At 45.7% G+C, this 15,630-nt stretch overlaps 1 protein-coding gene across 4 annotated transcripts in view; it reads right to left on the reverse strand.

Moving 5' to 3' along the window:
- The window catches only part of DGKI (diacylglycerol kinase iota), a 542,650-nt gene that overhangs the window by 385,118 nt on the left and 141,902 nt on the right, over nucleotides 1–15,630 (reverse strand). The window lies entirely within an intron of this gene.

Consider the following 15,630-nt stretch of genomic DNA (forward strand, 5'->3'; position numbering starts at 1 on the left):
TCATATACTAGAGCCAATTTTGGACAGAAGCCAAATAACCTACCAATATAAATGCAATTCAATACAGAACGAATCAGAGAGCCTTGCTCGTTAGAGCTTACAATCCAGGAGGTAGGGTCAAGTGATATGAAAGGGTACTAAATGTAGGGGATGAGCTGATGAAGAAAATAAAAGAACCGTTGTTAGGCGGAGGCAGGACTGTGAACAGCAGTTAAAAAAAAAAAAAAGTTTTTTTTAAATTTCATTCAGACAATACTGTAATCCAGGCACACCTGCCATAGGCTATTTGGTGACCCAACTTTTACCCCCTGATGTTATGATTGGTCACTCAACTGCTCCCATGTTGAAGTCACCACTTTGCTCTATTCTCCACTCTGCAAGCTCACAGAATGACGGAATTCATCAATGCAACTTGATTGGCTAAAAGTGCTACCCCTCCCTCTCTCTGTCTGAGCCCTGATTTACCAGGGAATACAAAAAAGCTAACACAAAGACAGCTTCAGTTATTTATACTAATTGTATTTAACAATAAATTATTTTGTTCAACATTAAACACAGCTGCAATGCTTTCAAGGTGGTACTTGCAGTTCACTGTTATTGCCTAAAGACTCTCCTATCAAACAGCCATGGTTTACTGGCTCCAGCCTACTGGGTATGACCCCTTTAATAATGGCACTGCTGTATATCATTTCATGGGAGCCTAGTGCATGTCTGCTGTCTATGTATGTCGCAAAGTCAGGCAGGCTAGTGAGGCTACAATGTGACGTGCCCTGGAGGTCAGGCAGCCTGACTAGAACAATGTGACTTCATTTCATCTGCAGGAAGCCTTTGCTTTATCTGGGGCTAATTTAACCACAGAAGCCATGCTCTGTCTTCTGGCTCTCGTAGCTTAAATATATCTCCTTTTTTTTTTATTAACAAATGCTCCAAGCTACCTCTGAGATTCTGTTACCGCCCAGAGTCCCGTACTGTCATCCATGACGAGTTTAAAAAAAGAACAGGCTATGGGGCACGGCAACAATCTTATCCAATATCCCTTTTCAGAACTTTAAATACACCGTTTATTTGTATGCATTTTCATTAACCCATAGCACCCACTTGTCTTCCTTCTGTACCCAAATCCTTCCCTTACTAATCCTACATTATAGACCTGTATAAATAAATATATTCTTTAAGACCCCTTTCACAATGAGCCGCCACCGGTATCAGCGGTAAAGTGGCGCTATTTGTAGCACCATTTTACCTTCCTTTTAGTGGCGCTATTCGGCCACTAGTGGGGCAGTTTTAACCCCCCACTAGCGACCGAAAAGGGCTTAAATCCACCCGCAAAACGCCGCCAGAGCAGCGTTTTGCTGGCAGTAACGCAGCGCTGCCCCATTGATTTCACCGCTCCAAAGAAGCTGCTGGCAGGACTTTTTTTGATGCCCTGCCAGCGAACCGCTCCAGTGTGAAAGGCTTCTGGCTTTCACATTGGAGTGAATGGAGCAGCTGTTTCAGGGTGTTTTTCAGGCCCTATTTTTAAAGCTATAGCACCTGCAAAACGCTCCAGTTTTAGACCCCTTTCACACCACACCGCCCATTGCGTCGGCGGTAAAACGCCGCTATTTTTACCACCGGATTTGCGGCGCATTTCGGGCGCTAGCGGGGCGCTTTTACCCCCCGCTAGCGGCCGCGAAAGGGTTAAAACCGCCGGCAATACGCGCAATAGCGGCGTTTTGCCAGCGGTATTACAGCGCTGCCCCATTGATTTCAATGGGGAGCAGCGGTGGAGGAGCGGTAAACACACCGCTCCAAAGAAGCTGCTGGCAGGACTTTTTTCTGACGTCCTGCCAGCGCACCGCTGTAGTGTGAAAGCCCTCAGGCTTTCACACTACATACAATGGTGCAGCTTCTTTAGAGCGGATTGCAGGCGCTATTTCTAACGCTATAGTGCCTGCAAAACGCCCCTGTGTGAAAGGGGTCTTAAAGGTGTCAAACTGAAAGAAATGTTAAAGGCAAATTAAAATGAATAAATGCACCAATGATGAATGAATATGTGCATTTACAACATTTTTGCAATGAAGCACCATAAATTCACAATAAAGCACTGCAGAGCAAAATGAAGTACAAAATGGACAATTGTAGTGTTGTAGACCCCCCAAGAGTGTTGAATGCTAAAGGTACAAAGAAGAAGTATGAGACAGTGGCCACCATAATTGTGAGTATAATACCCCTTTAAAGTGTTACTAAACCCAGGACCCTGCATTCACTATATCTGATCCCCCACAGTACACATATCATGAAAATGCAATCATTTCAGTAAATATAAACTGCTAAATACCTTTTCTCATCAACAGTATATAGCAGTCTTGTGACTTCTATCAGTGTCTGGTTAAAGCTTGTAGGAGGAGTTTTCATTCTGCTTTGAGTGTCCTATGAGGCTGCATGACCCCTGACCCTCTGTCTGGAGAGTGCTGATTGGTCCTGTGCTTATTCCATGCACCCTCCCCCAAAAAACGCTCTAGCAATACACCCCAGAACTGAGCATGTGGAGCGTGCCTCCAAAGCTCTGTACTGTACTATCAGGAGATAGATTGGGCATGCTGCACAACTTTTTGAGATGGGAATGAGGGACACCTATTAGCAAAAGTATTTAGGCATATGACACATTCCTTGCCACACCCTCTTAAAGGAGAATTATACAATTATTCTACTGTTCCTTTATAGTGACTTTTGAAATTTACAAATGCAACGATTTAGAAATTAGATGAAATGTTTAGCACCGTAAGACCCTTTTTGAAAGATAAATAGTGTATTTCATATACACCTATATAGATCAGACCAAAAAGAGGGACAAATGAGGAGGAAAAACAGCTGGGAGCTATGGGATTGGGCACAGTAAAATAAGAAGGGGAGGATCAGAGAAGACAGGATCAAACAGCCTTTTTTACACAATGCGCAGGATTAACCCCTAAGATTCAGCAGTGAGTAGAACAGGCTGCATATACAGACTGATTTTACTATTGTGGGTTTATTGTTTTATGTATATATTTTTCTAATTTTACTTCACCAACTTAGACTATTGTGTTCTGATCCATCACATATAATTCAGATTAAAAAAAAACATTGAACTAAAGGCTGTAATGTAACAAAATAGGTAAAAATTCAAGGGGTATGAATACTTTTGCAAGGCACTGTACATTCCACACTCCTCTCCTGCACATAGTACCCACCTCCGCACACTCTGCATATACTATACTATCCACTGCCATACACTCCACACCCCTCTCCCTGCACATACTACCCACCACCATACACTCCATAATCCTCTTTTGCACATAATACCCACCAACATACACTCCATACCCTCTTCTGCCCATACACTCCACACCCCTCTCCTGCACATATTACCCACCACGGTACTCTTCGCAGCGTATATTCCCTTTTTAACATTACTGCATTCTGCACTGAATGTAAGTCACCGGAGACTCTATTAAACCACACCCCCTTTAGCCACTTGACCACTGGGCACTTAAACCCCCTTAATAACCAGACCAATTTGAAGCTTTTGGTGCTCTCATAATTTGAATGACAATTACTCAGTCATGCAACACTGTACCTATATGAATTTTGTGTCCTTTTTTTCACACAAATAGAGCTTTCTTTTGGTGGTATTTAATCACTGCTGGGTTTTTTACTTTTTGTGCTATAAAAGAAAAAGACCGAAAATTCTGTAAAAAAATTAATTTTTCTTTGTTTCTGTTATAAAATTTAGCAGATTAGTAATTTTTCTTCATACATTTTGGCCAAAATTTATACTACTACATATCTGGTAAAAATAAGTACAAATTGGTGGATATTATTTGGTCTTTGTGAAAGTTATAGAGTCCACAAGCTGTGGTGCCAATCTCTGAAAATTGATCACACCTGAAGTACTGACGACCTATCTAATTTCTTGAGACCCCAACATGCCACAAAAGTACAAATACCCCCTAAACGACCCCTTTTTGGAAAGAAGACATTCCAAGGTATTTAGTAAGAGGCATTATGAGTTTTTTGAAGTTGTTATTTTTTCCCACATTTCTTTGCAAAATCAAGATTTTTTTTTACTTTATTTTTTTTCCACAAAATTGTCATATTATCAGGTTACTTCTTACACACAGCATATGCCTACCACAAATTACACCCCAAAACACATTCTGCTATTACTCCCAAGTACGGCGATATGACATGTGTGAGACTTTTACACAGCGTGGCCACATACAGAGGCCCAATATGCAGGGAGCACCTTCAGGCATTCTGAGCACCCAGGCCAATACTGACATTTCTCTCCTACATGTAAAAATCATAATTTATTTGCTCGAAAATTACATAAAAAAACATATATAATGTTTTGGGGTTCTAACAAAGACACTAGAGAAGACAATGGTGGTTGTAGTAACTTTTTATCTCGCACAGTATTTGCGCAGCAATTTTTTGAACGCGTTAAAAACAAAACAAAAAAAAAACAGTAAAGTTAGCCCAATGTTTTTGCATAATGTGAAAGATGAAGTTACGCCGAGTAAATAGATACCTAACATGTCACCCTTCAAAATTGCACACATTCGTGGAATGGTGCCAAACGTCGCTACTTAAAAATCCCCATAGGTGATGCTTTCAAAAAATTTACCGGTTAAGTGTTTTGAGATACAGGAGGTCTAGGGCTAAAATTATTGCTCTCGCTCTAACGTTCGCAGTGATACCTCACATGTGTGGTTTGAACACCGTTTCCATATGTGGGCGGGACTTACGTATATGTGTTCGCTTCTGCATGCGAGCACATGGGGACAGGGGCGCTTTCAAATTTTTAATTTTTTTTATGGTTCATTTTACATCATTCAGATATCCCCGCACAAAGTCAAGGACGTCATATGATGGCCGGTGGGCGGGAAGTGGTTAAAATGCATTTTTTTAACACAAAGTTGTCCATTTATACAATATTTCTAACACATAGCATGTACATAGCAAAAATGACACACCAAAATAGATTCTTCTACTTCTCCTGAGTACGGCGATACCACATGTGTGAGATTTTCACAGCCTGGCCACATACAGAGGCCGAGTACAGCCGAGAATGGCTGAGCATGGCCGAGCATGGCTGGGTATGGCTGGGTATGGCTGAGCATGGCCGAGCATGGCCGAGCATGGCTGGGTATCACCAATTATCACTAATTATTGCAGGGTATCACCGAGTATGGCTGAGCATGGATGAGTACGGCTGGGTATTGCAGAGTATGGCTGGGTATTGCAGAGTATCACTGGGTATGGCTGGGTATTGCAGGGTATCACTGAGTATGGCTGGGTATTGCAGAGCATGGCTGGGTATTGCGGGGTATCACCAAGTATGGCTGGGTATTGCTGGGTATGGCAGGGTATTGCTGGGTATGGCAGTTTATGGCAGAGTATTGGCAGAGTATTGCAGGCTATTTCAGAATATTGGTGGGTATTGCAGATTATTGTTGGGCATTGCAGAGTATTGGCAGGGCATTGCAGAGTATTGGAAGGGCATTGCAGAGTATTGGAAGGGCATTGAAGAGTATTGGCAGGGCATTGCAGAGTATTGGCAGGGCATTGCAGAGTATTGGTAGGGTATTGCAGAGTATTGGCAGGGTATTGCTGGGTATTGCAGAGTATTGGCAGGGCATTGCTGGGTGTTGCAGGGTATTGGCAGGGTATTGCAGAGTATTGGCAGGGAATTGTGAATATTGGCAGGGTATTGCAGAGTATTGGCAGGGCATTGCTGGGTATTGCAGAGTATTGGCAGGGTATTGCAGAGTATTGGCAGGATATTGCAGAGTATTGGCCGGGCATTGCAGAGTATTGGCAGGGTATTGCAGAGTATTGGCAGGGCATTGCTGGGTACTGCAGAGTATTGGCAGGGCATTGCAAAGTATTGGCAGGGCATTGTAGAGTATTGCAGAGTATTGGCAAGGTATTGCAGAGTATTGGCAGGGAATTGCGGGGTTAATTGACGTGAGCAGCGCTGTGGGCACTACAGATCTAGCCCATAGCGCTGCTGTTACCAATCTCTCCCCTAGCACTGTACAGATCGGTACAGAGAGGGGAGGGAGGAACCGGCATCATGACATGACACCGGTTTGTTTACAAGCGATCGCTCCGTCATTTCACGATTGGTGTTATAATAAGAATATTTTCCTCCTGACCCCTAACTAGGTACCAGACCTCCCCCATGTCTTGCCCTCTCCTTGTCTTCATGTTTATTGTTCACAAGTATTTTTACCTGTGATGTTTTAATACATTTTGTATATCCAAAAATACTTTTGGTTGTATTTATGTATAACAATAATAATAATAATTAATTGTGGGGAAAAAAATAGAGATGTGTGGTAGTTGGATGTACAGATGCAAAAAAAATAAAATAAAACGGAATTAATGAAATTGCATTAACTCACAACTGCTTAATTCATTATAATCTATAACAGTGAAGGGCAATCACTATATAGTGCAATGTCATTGTAGCCTGCATTTTACAACTCGTACATAAAATGCAGGCTGAAGTGTGGTGTCACACCGGAATTCTCTCTGCTTAACGCTGTAGAGAGAACTCCATGATAGAATGAGAGGCCAGTCACATGACTTTGATAGGTTCACTTAAAGTGGACCTTTATGGAAAAAAATACAACATTGTGAACAGGGAGTATTTTTACACACCATGGGTGTTATTTACGAAAGTCAAATCCACTTTGCACTGCAAGTGCACTGAAATGAGTGGAAGCTCTGCTGATTTTATCATCCAATCATGTGCAAGCTAAAATACTGTTTTATATTTTCCTTGCATGACCCCCTTGGATTTACAGCGACTTTACTTCCAAGTGCACTTGCAGTGCAAAGTGGATTTTCCTTTAGTAAATAACCCCCCATGTCTCTTCTGTATTAAAGATCTCTTAGCTGCCTGTCCACAGTGTACACTGAGCGGCACGTGTAGAATCTTATTGCCTAGTGACTGAACTCACACGTGGGAGTGAAATCATCTCAGGCCAACCAATTAAAATTGTTGGGAATCAATACCCAGAAGGCGCCGGACCAAAGATGTAAGTGGCCTGCAGGGAGCTACAGGGGATCACAGTGCTGGAGAACAGGCAAGTATAGGTCAGCTTTAGCCCTGGTTCACACTATTGCGATACGGGAACCAGCGGGATTCCAGTGCCGGTTTCCGCTTCGCATCTCCCTCGCAGCCAGTTCACTCTGCCCTCTGTAAACCGCTGCGGGTGTCAATACAAAGTTAATTATACCCCCACATGGGTTCGCAGAGAGCAGTGCAAACTGTGAACTTGGACAGGAATCAGATCGCATGGATTTGAACACCCATGCGATCTGATCAAGTATGAGAAAAAAAAGGTTCCTGCAGCATTTTCGTGCGAATCCAAAGCGAGTTCAGCCATATAAACTGTATGGCTGAATTTGCATTGCACAGACACTGAATGTGATCTGCACAGCAATGGGGTGCGAATCACATGGGTTGTCTGTGTTCGCAATTGTCTGAACCCAGGCTAAAAGTGGAACTAAACTCAACAATTTACCAGTTTTCTAAAATAGTTACATTCGAGGCATGCTGTAATGAAAACTATCACAGATGAACTGTCATGCCATCCAATGGCTGGAGTCATAACTGATCATATGTGTAGCACCACAGAAACCGCAGGTTAAGTAGAGTCCAAAAAGGCAGCTTCTTTGGCTGTAAAGGACAGGAGGGTTTAGTTTCGCTTTAATAAAACTGTGTTTTAGCTTTGGGATTCTGAAGCCAGTAGAGTGATAAGCACATCTGTGACGCTATCCACTCTGTTCTATAATTGCACATCATCCTTTTTTTTTTAGCCCCAGTATGGCGATGCCACTGCTATATAAATGGACCTTTTAGTCTCATTATGCCCTGGTGTACAGTACACATCACCATAGAGTTAAATTGATGGGTTTCGTTCCACTTTAAATCCCAGGATAGTTGTCAGGTATGGTAAACAGGTGCAGATTTTGCATGCAGAGCCTAAATAAGCAGCTGATTACTTATCTGGTGCACGTAGCATTAGAGGGAAATGTGCCTTCCTGAGTTATTTTTAGGAATCATTGTGCTGTGGTGAATGTCAGTGCTATATATGAATGTATAATAAAGTTATGTGGCAAAAGAGAAAAAAAATAAACACAGGGCTTCCTTCACTTTTTTCCAACCAGGCCCACTTCCCAGTGTAACCGTGGCAACAGGGCCTAGATCTTTGAACGTGGATGACATTAATGATGGGCTTTCCAAACCCGTACAAAGAAGGGCTGTATAAGAAATTACACGCTATCCTGTATGTGTGTGTCAGCAGAGGACAAGCCCTCTCTGAATCTCAAGCATGGGAGAGAGAAAAAAAAAGCGTCTTTATCCGCAATATACATTGATATGAACACATTGGGCTTCATGTATTACAAAATGGAAGAAAGTGTCTGTATGGCTCAGAGCAACCAATCATAGACCTGCTTTCATGTTTAAACCTGCACAAGAGAAAATATATCTGGAATGATCCCATATTGTGCACAATAATATTGCTCCCAACTGTCCCTGATTTGGAGGGACTGTCCCTGATTTGGAGCAATGTCCCTCTGTCTCTCTTTCTTCCTCATGTGTCCCTCATTTTGGTCTAATTTATATAGTTGTATATAAAATGCACTATTTAGCTATCAAAAACAGTGCTAAACCTTTCATCCAATTTCTAAATTGCTGCATTTGTATATGTCAAAAGCCACTATAAAGAAATAAGAGCGGTAAAAAAAAAAGTACTCTTTTTTTTTGTATAATTCTCCTTTAATAGGGCTTGGCAGGAGGTGTGTCCTATGCCAACATACAACTCAAAACGTTAGGAGGTATGTGAATGACCCTCTTTTCATCCAAAGGGAAACTATGCAGATTTGGCTATAAAGGGGAACTCTGCGGATTCTGATCTAAAGGGGAACTCTGCAGATTCTGATCTAAAGGGGAACTCTGCAGATTCTAATCTAAAGGGGAACTCTGTGGATCCAGATGTAAAGGGAAAATGCAGATTCTCATGTAAAGAGGAACAAACTCTGCAGATTCAGATCTAAAGAGGAACTCCTTTGACTTTGACTTAATGGGGGACTCTTGTGATTAATATAAAAACTGGTAAAATGTTCGGGTTTGGCTTGAAGAAAAGGTGGCAACCCTAATTGGAGCTCCTAACTCCTAATAAAAGTACTCCTGCTCCACTTTAAGAAGGCATGGCCTGGGGCACTTTGCCTCCAGGCAAAACCAAACCCACAGACAAGAAGAGTTGCCCTCTGTATATAGGTCTAGGTTTCATCTTCAAATCTGGCTGGATGATGAGTTTATTTCAATTGTGCAGAAAATCGAATCAACTGCAGTACCTCTTGAGAGGCATATATGTTCTATGCAGTAACCAAGATACATTCCTCAGTACTACACATGGCGGAGAGCTCCATCTTCTGAGAGCCACACACTTTGCACAGCTACAGTCTATATGGAGAGAGTGGAATAGCTGCTTATGTTGTGTTGTGTCTCTGATCAATACTGTTAGGCCGCGTACACACGGGCGGACTGTTCGCCCAACCTTGTTCGGCAAACAGTTTCATCAAACAGTCCGCTCAAAATTTGCATGAGCGGACTTGCCCACACACGAGCGGACTGTTTGACGAACAAGGTTGGGCAAACAGTTCGCTCAACTTTTGAAATGAACGGACTCGCCCACGTAAGGCGGAGGCAAATCCGCCCATTTCGAGCGCGTGTACAGGTAGGCGGGGCCCGCGAAGGAGACGTCGCGGGCTCCGCCGCCTGGAATGGGCTTAAAGGGGAACCCCAACGCCGAAAAAAATCGGCGTGGGGGTTCCCCCCAAGTCCACACCAGACCCTTGTCCGAGCACGCTACCCGGCCGGCCAGGAAAGGGGGGCGAGCGAGCGCGCCCCCCCTCCTGAGCCGTACCAGGCCGCGTGCCCTCAACATGGGGGGTGCCTTGGGGAAGGGGGGGCCGCGCGGCCCCCCCACCCCAAAGCACCTTGTCCCCATGTTGATGAGGACAAGGGCCTCTTCCCGACAACCCTGGCCGTTGGTTGTCGGGGTCTGCGGGCGGGGGGCTTATCGGAATCCGGGAGCCCCCTTTAAGAAGGGGGCCCCCGGATACCGGCCCCCCACCCTATGTGAATGAGTATGGGGTACAATGTACCCCTACCCATTCACCTGTGAACTAAAGTACAATAAAAAACACAACACAGAGAAAAAATATTTTATTGCACAGCTCCGGGGGTCTTCCGTCTTCGGGGGTCTTCTCGCCGGACTCCTCCGCTATGTGTGTGTAGCTCTTTTGCTAGCGGAGGAGTCCGGCTTTCTTCCTCCCCGCCGCCGGCCTCTTCTCCCGACTTCGGGGGTCTTGTCCCCCTCTTCGGTTCTTCTGCCGGGCCACCGCGCCTGGTCCGGTGGCCCGGTCTTCTGTCGCCGTCTTCCGTTCTTCTGTCGCCGCCTTCGGTTCTTCTGCCGGGCCACCGCGCCTTCTTGTAGCTCTTTTACAGGCGGTGGCCCGGTCTTCTGTCGCCGCCGCCGCCTTCCGTTCTTGTTCTTCTTCTTGTTCTTCTTCTTCTCCTGGAGATGTTGACTCGACGAGCTCTCCGGCCGGAATGCCAGAGCCGCGCTGTGCGGTCACTTATATAGTGACAATGGGGCGGTGTCACATGGTATATGTCACATGGGTTGGTCACATGGGTTGATGTCACATGGGGACTATGACATCGTAAGGGGGCGGGGACACCATGTGACCAACCCATGTGACATATACCATGTGACACCGCCCCATTGTCACTATATAAGTGACCGCACAGCGCGGCTCTGGCATTCCGGCCGGAGAGCTCGTCGAGTCAACATCTCCAGGAGAAGAAGAAGAACAAGAAGAAGAACAAGAACGGAAGGCGGCGGCGGCGACAGAAGACCGGGCCACCGCCTGTAAAAGAGCTACAAGAAGGCGCGGTGGCCCGGCAGAAGAACCGAAGGCGGCGACAGAAGAACGGAAGACGGCGACAGAAGACCGGGCCACCGGACCAGGCGCGGTGGCCCGGCAGAAGAACCGAAGAGGGGGACAAGACCCCCGAAGTCGGGAGAAGAGGCCGGCGGCGGGGAGGAAGAAAGCCGGACTCCTCCGCTAGCAAAAGAGCTACACACACATAGCGGAGGAGTCCGGCGAGAAGACCCCCGAAGACGGAAGACCCCCGGAGCTGTGCAATAAAATATTTTTTCTCTGTGTTGTGTTTTTTATTGTACTTTAGTTCACAGGTGAATGGGTAGGGGTACATTGTACCCCATACTCATTCACATAGGGTGGGGGGCCGGTATCCGGGGGCCCCCTTCTTAAAGGGGGCTCCCGGATTCCGATAAGCCCCCCGCCCGCAGACCCCGACAACCAACGGCCAGGGTTGTCGGGAAGAGGCCCTTGTCCTCATCAACATGGGGACAAGGTGCTTTGGGGTGGGGGGGCCGCGCGGCCCCCCCTTCCCCAAGGCACCCCCCATGTTGAGGGCACGCGGCCTGGTACGGCTCAGGAGGGGGGGCGCGCTCGCTCGCCCCCCTTTCCTGGCCGGCCGGGTAGCGTGCTCGGACAAGGGTCTGGTGTGGACTTGGGGGGAACCCCCACGCCGATTTTTTTCGGCGTTGGGGTTCCCCTTTAAGCCCATTCCAGGCGGCGGAGCCCGCGACGTCTCCTTCGCGGGCCCCGCCTACCTGTACACGCGCTCGAAATGGGCGGACTTTCCGAGCGGGAACAGTCCGCTCATTTCGAAAGTACAGCGGACAAGCCCACACATGAGCGGACTGTTCGCTCAAACACAGTTTCAGCGGACAGTTTTTCGGAATTTCCGAAAGACTGTCCGTCCAACTGTCCGCTGAAACTGTCCGCTGAAAGCCCACACACGAGCGGACTGTCCGCCCAAACACTGTTCAGAGGACAAGGTTGGGCGAACAGTCCGCCCGTGTGTACGCGGCCTTACTGTTGCTTCATGGGCTGAAAAGTCCACCGCAAGTCACATGAGTGCCTTTTGATGTAAAGAATCCCTCTGTGGCAACTCAAGCAGGAAAGATTCAACTCACTTGCTACATGCTAATTAATTCTGCTCTATGTCTAGTCTGCATTTAGAATTCAGATACGCTTGGAGTTCCAATGCAGAAGGCAAGAAGACTTTTTTTTTACATACAATGTCGCAAAACAGATCTATAGAATCGCAGTCAAAGGTCAAATCCATGCAAAACTTTAATTTTGAACAGGATAGAAAGCTGGATTCCACCCAGCTGCTGCATCTTCTACAAAGTCAAAGATGGTTCCACGCTCCCCTGTGGTTTCTCCCTAATGTACAATAACCAATTAACTAAGAAATCCATTTGCCGGAGAGTGACGCATTCATTATGGGAGGCATAAACTACAGCAAGGTTATCTTGTGAATGGAAACCAAAGAAATACAAAAAAACAAATAGACAATTTAAATCACCATGTCTTCAAAAAACAATATCAGTATTGGAATGGGGCGACCCTTTAATTGTCCAAAGGCACTAGAACAGGGGGATCTCCAAACTTTCTAAACAAAGGGCCAGTTTACTGTTCTTCAGACTTTAGAAGGGCCCAACTGTGGCCAATGGGAGTAGAAAAGGTCCCGACATCAGTGGGAAAAAATAATGCCCCATTGTTTGTTTCAGTGAGAGTAATTACGCCTCATTTTTGGTGTAATAGGTAGGAATTGTGCCCCATCATTGATGTAATTGGGCCCCATTGTTGGTGTCATTGGGAGGAATTTTGCCCCATCATTGATGTAATTGGGCCCCATTGTTGGTATCATTAGAAGGAATTGTGCCCCATCATTGATGTCATTGGTCCCCATTGTTGGTGTAATTGGGAGGAATTGTGCCCCAGGGTTGGTGTCAGTGGGATGAATTGTGCCCCATTGTTGGTATCATTGGGAGGAATTGTACCCCCTTCATTGGTGTTAGTGGGTGGAATTTTCCCCATTGTTGGTTTCATTGAATGAAAAAGTGCCACAAGTGCTAGATAAAAGCAACCAAAGAGCCGCATCTGGCCCAGTGAGGCCTCAGTTTGGAGACCACTGCACTAGAACATCCTTTCTCAACATTTTACCATTGAGTAACCCTAGAGATAATTTTCAGGTCTCAGGAAAACCTATTGAAAATGATTAAATCTACAACTCACAGTACATTCGCCATGCCACAATGATAGTTCATAGGAAACTTCACCCAAAAGGGGAAGTTCTGTTCTTTTTCCTCATACCACCCTTCTCTGCCACATTTGGGTGGCATTTTTTGGAGAGAGCAGTTGCCTAATTTTGAAAGGTACCAGCTTCCATTTCCACTGATGTTGCCTAGGTGATCCGAGTGGAAGTTCTCCCCCTGCTCACAGCCTTTTGGGACACATCCTCAGGTCCTAGAACACTGCAGAACCATGCAGAAAGCAAAGCGAGGCTCGCACGTGTACAGTAAGCAGTTGGCTGTGAAACTGCATGAAGTCACATCCGGCTGCCCACAGTTAACATGCATAAGACCGGTAAAGAATCCAGCTCTGGATGGACTTTTTCAATCATAAGGGCATCTTTCTATGGCACTATATATGAACTTTTGTTTGTATTAATTAATACTTTTCAAGCGCTACACCGAACCTTCTGAATATTTTTTATTGTATCCAACAATATTGTGTTAGCAGCTACTATCTATATTTCCAGCTCTATAGCGCAACACGTTTTTTTCTTTTAAAATTTCAGACCTGATTGACATCTGAATCGGTGAGCCCGGCCTCAATTTAGAGAGGGGCCATCTTTCACTGGTAAGAACTATCTTAACATTGGTGGTCAGTTGGAGGAAGCCCCCCACAGACAGCTAACACGATCATTGGTATTAGTGAGTACGGTACTTACATGAGAAAGGAGAGAATAAGCTCCACTGGTCCCATGCAACTGACTCTTCCAAGTGGCATTGGTGTCAGAACTATGCGGGCACTGTTAGACCCCTTTCACATGGACGATCCGTTCAGGTCCACCTGTCAGTTTTTCAGGCGGTCCTGAACGGATGCTCCATTGAGCTCCATTGAGGATGTCCGCTGACATCCGAGTTGCTCCGATCCGAAAAAGTGTGATGGAGGAAAAAGCTATTTTTCCATCCGTCATCAGATCGGGTGATGACGAACACTGCGGTCTGTCGTCACCTGATCTCCCATAGGGGAGAGCCGCTCTGTGACAGGTCCATCCCTGCACAGGGTGCAGAGACGGACCTGTCATCTACCTGCTCAGCGGAGATCGCTCTGGTGATCCCCGCTGAGCAAGCGGATATCCACGGGGCGGATCAGCACTGATCTGCCCGGTGTGAAAGGACCCTTAGGCAGGAAATTAATCCACTACCCACTGCCCAAGGAACCCCTAACAACCTTTGGAGGGACCCAGAGGTTACACAGGACTCTGGTTGAGAAAGCCTGTGCTAAAATATATCTAAATGTAACATAGGATATAAATAGCATACAATTATTTGTATTAGGATAATTACATGTACTGTATATATAAAATTTTTTAAAATAAACAAATTCCCTTTAAAAACAAACCAGCAGAGATCCGTTCTGAAGCACATGGCTGTATTTATATAAATATGAATGTGTTTGCAAACATTTTCACTCCAGGTGACACCACAGATAAAATATACTAGACCAGTCAAGTGTGTAAACAAGGTAATCTTGGGCGACACTATATTTTTCCACTGTCCCTGCCAAGTGATCAGTGCGGGGGTGGGGGGAGTGATGTTCCCAGTCTGGGTAGCGATTCTGATGCTGCAAATGAAGTGACACTTTCCGCTTCTATCTGGGGATCTTGCCCCTGTCCGCAGAGGATCCCAGCTTTTCTGTAAAATGCTCCCTTGTCTGCTCTCCGGCCGGATCTGATTACTCACTGACAAGCTGTGCTTAGGTTTAGTCATCCTGGCTTCTGCAAAAGCAATATGATGGAAGTGTTACAGCAAACAAAACTTAACCCCTTGCGCTTGGCTTTGGGAATCACGCACAAATAAAATAGCAACATAATAAGGAAATTACTCCTTAATTGTGTTTTTATTCTCCGCCACACTGAGCACAGTGGTACAATACCGTCATGGAAGTTGGAGAACAGAGTAAGATCACATAATAACAACATCTGAATGTTATGTAAACACTGCTACATGGATATAAGAACACAAAGGGACCACACTGTTTGGGTTTAGTACATATACGCTGTTGTGCAGGGGGAGCTGAGTCCCCATTGGCAGAGATAAGCAGGAAGAGCTAAGCATGTTTAGTCACTGATTGGGGAGGAGAAGAGCTGGCTTAATGAGCCATTGCTGGGAGGGGGAGCAGAGGAAGCTGAGTTGGTGAGTTGTTGTTGATAGGAGAGGAAGGTGGGTTGAGCTTGTGAGTCACTGCTGGTAGAGGGAGCAGGGGGAGTTAGGCTACTGAGTCACTGCTGGGAGAGGAAGCAGGAAGAGCTGAGCTTCTGAGTCACTGCTGGGAGGATGAGCAGGGAAAGCTGAGCTGCTGAGTAACTGCTGAGAGGGAAGGGAGGGCAGGGGGGGCATGAGCTGCGGGGGA

The sequence above is a fragment of the Lithobates pipiens genome, unplaced genomic scaffold (assembly GCF_037356315.1).
Source record: "Lithobates pipiens isolate NorthernLeopardFrog02 unplaced genomic scaffold, aLitPip1_a1.2 Scaffold_8, whole genome shotgun sequence".
NCBI classification, from domain to species: Eukaryota; Metazoa; Chordata; class Amphibia; order Anura; family Ranidae; genus Lithobates; species Lithobates pipiens.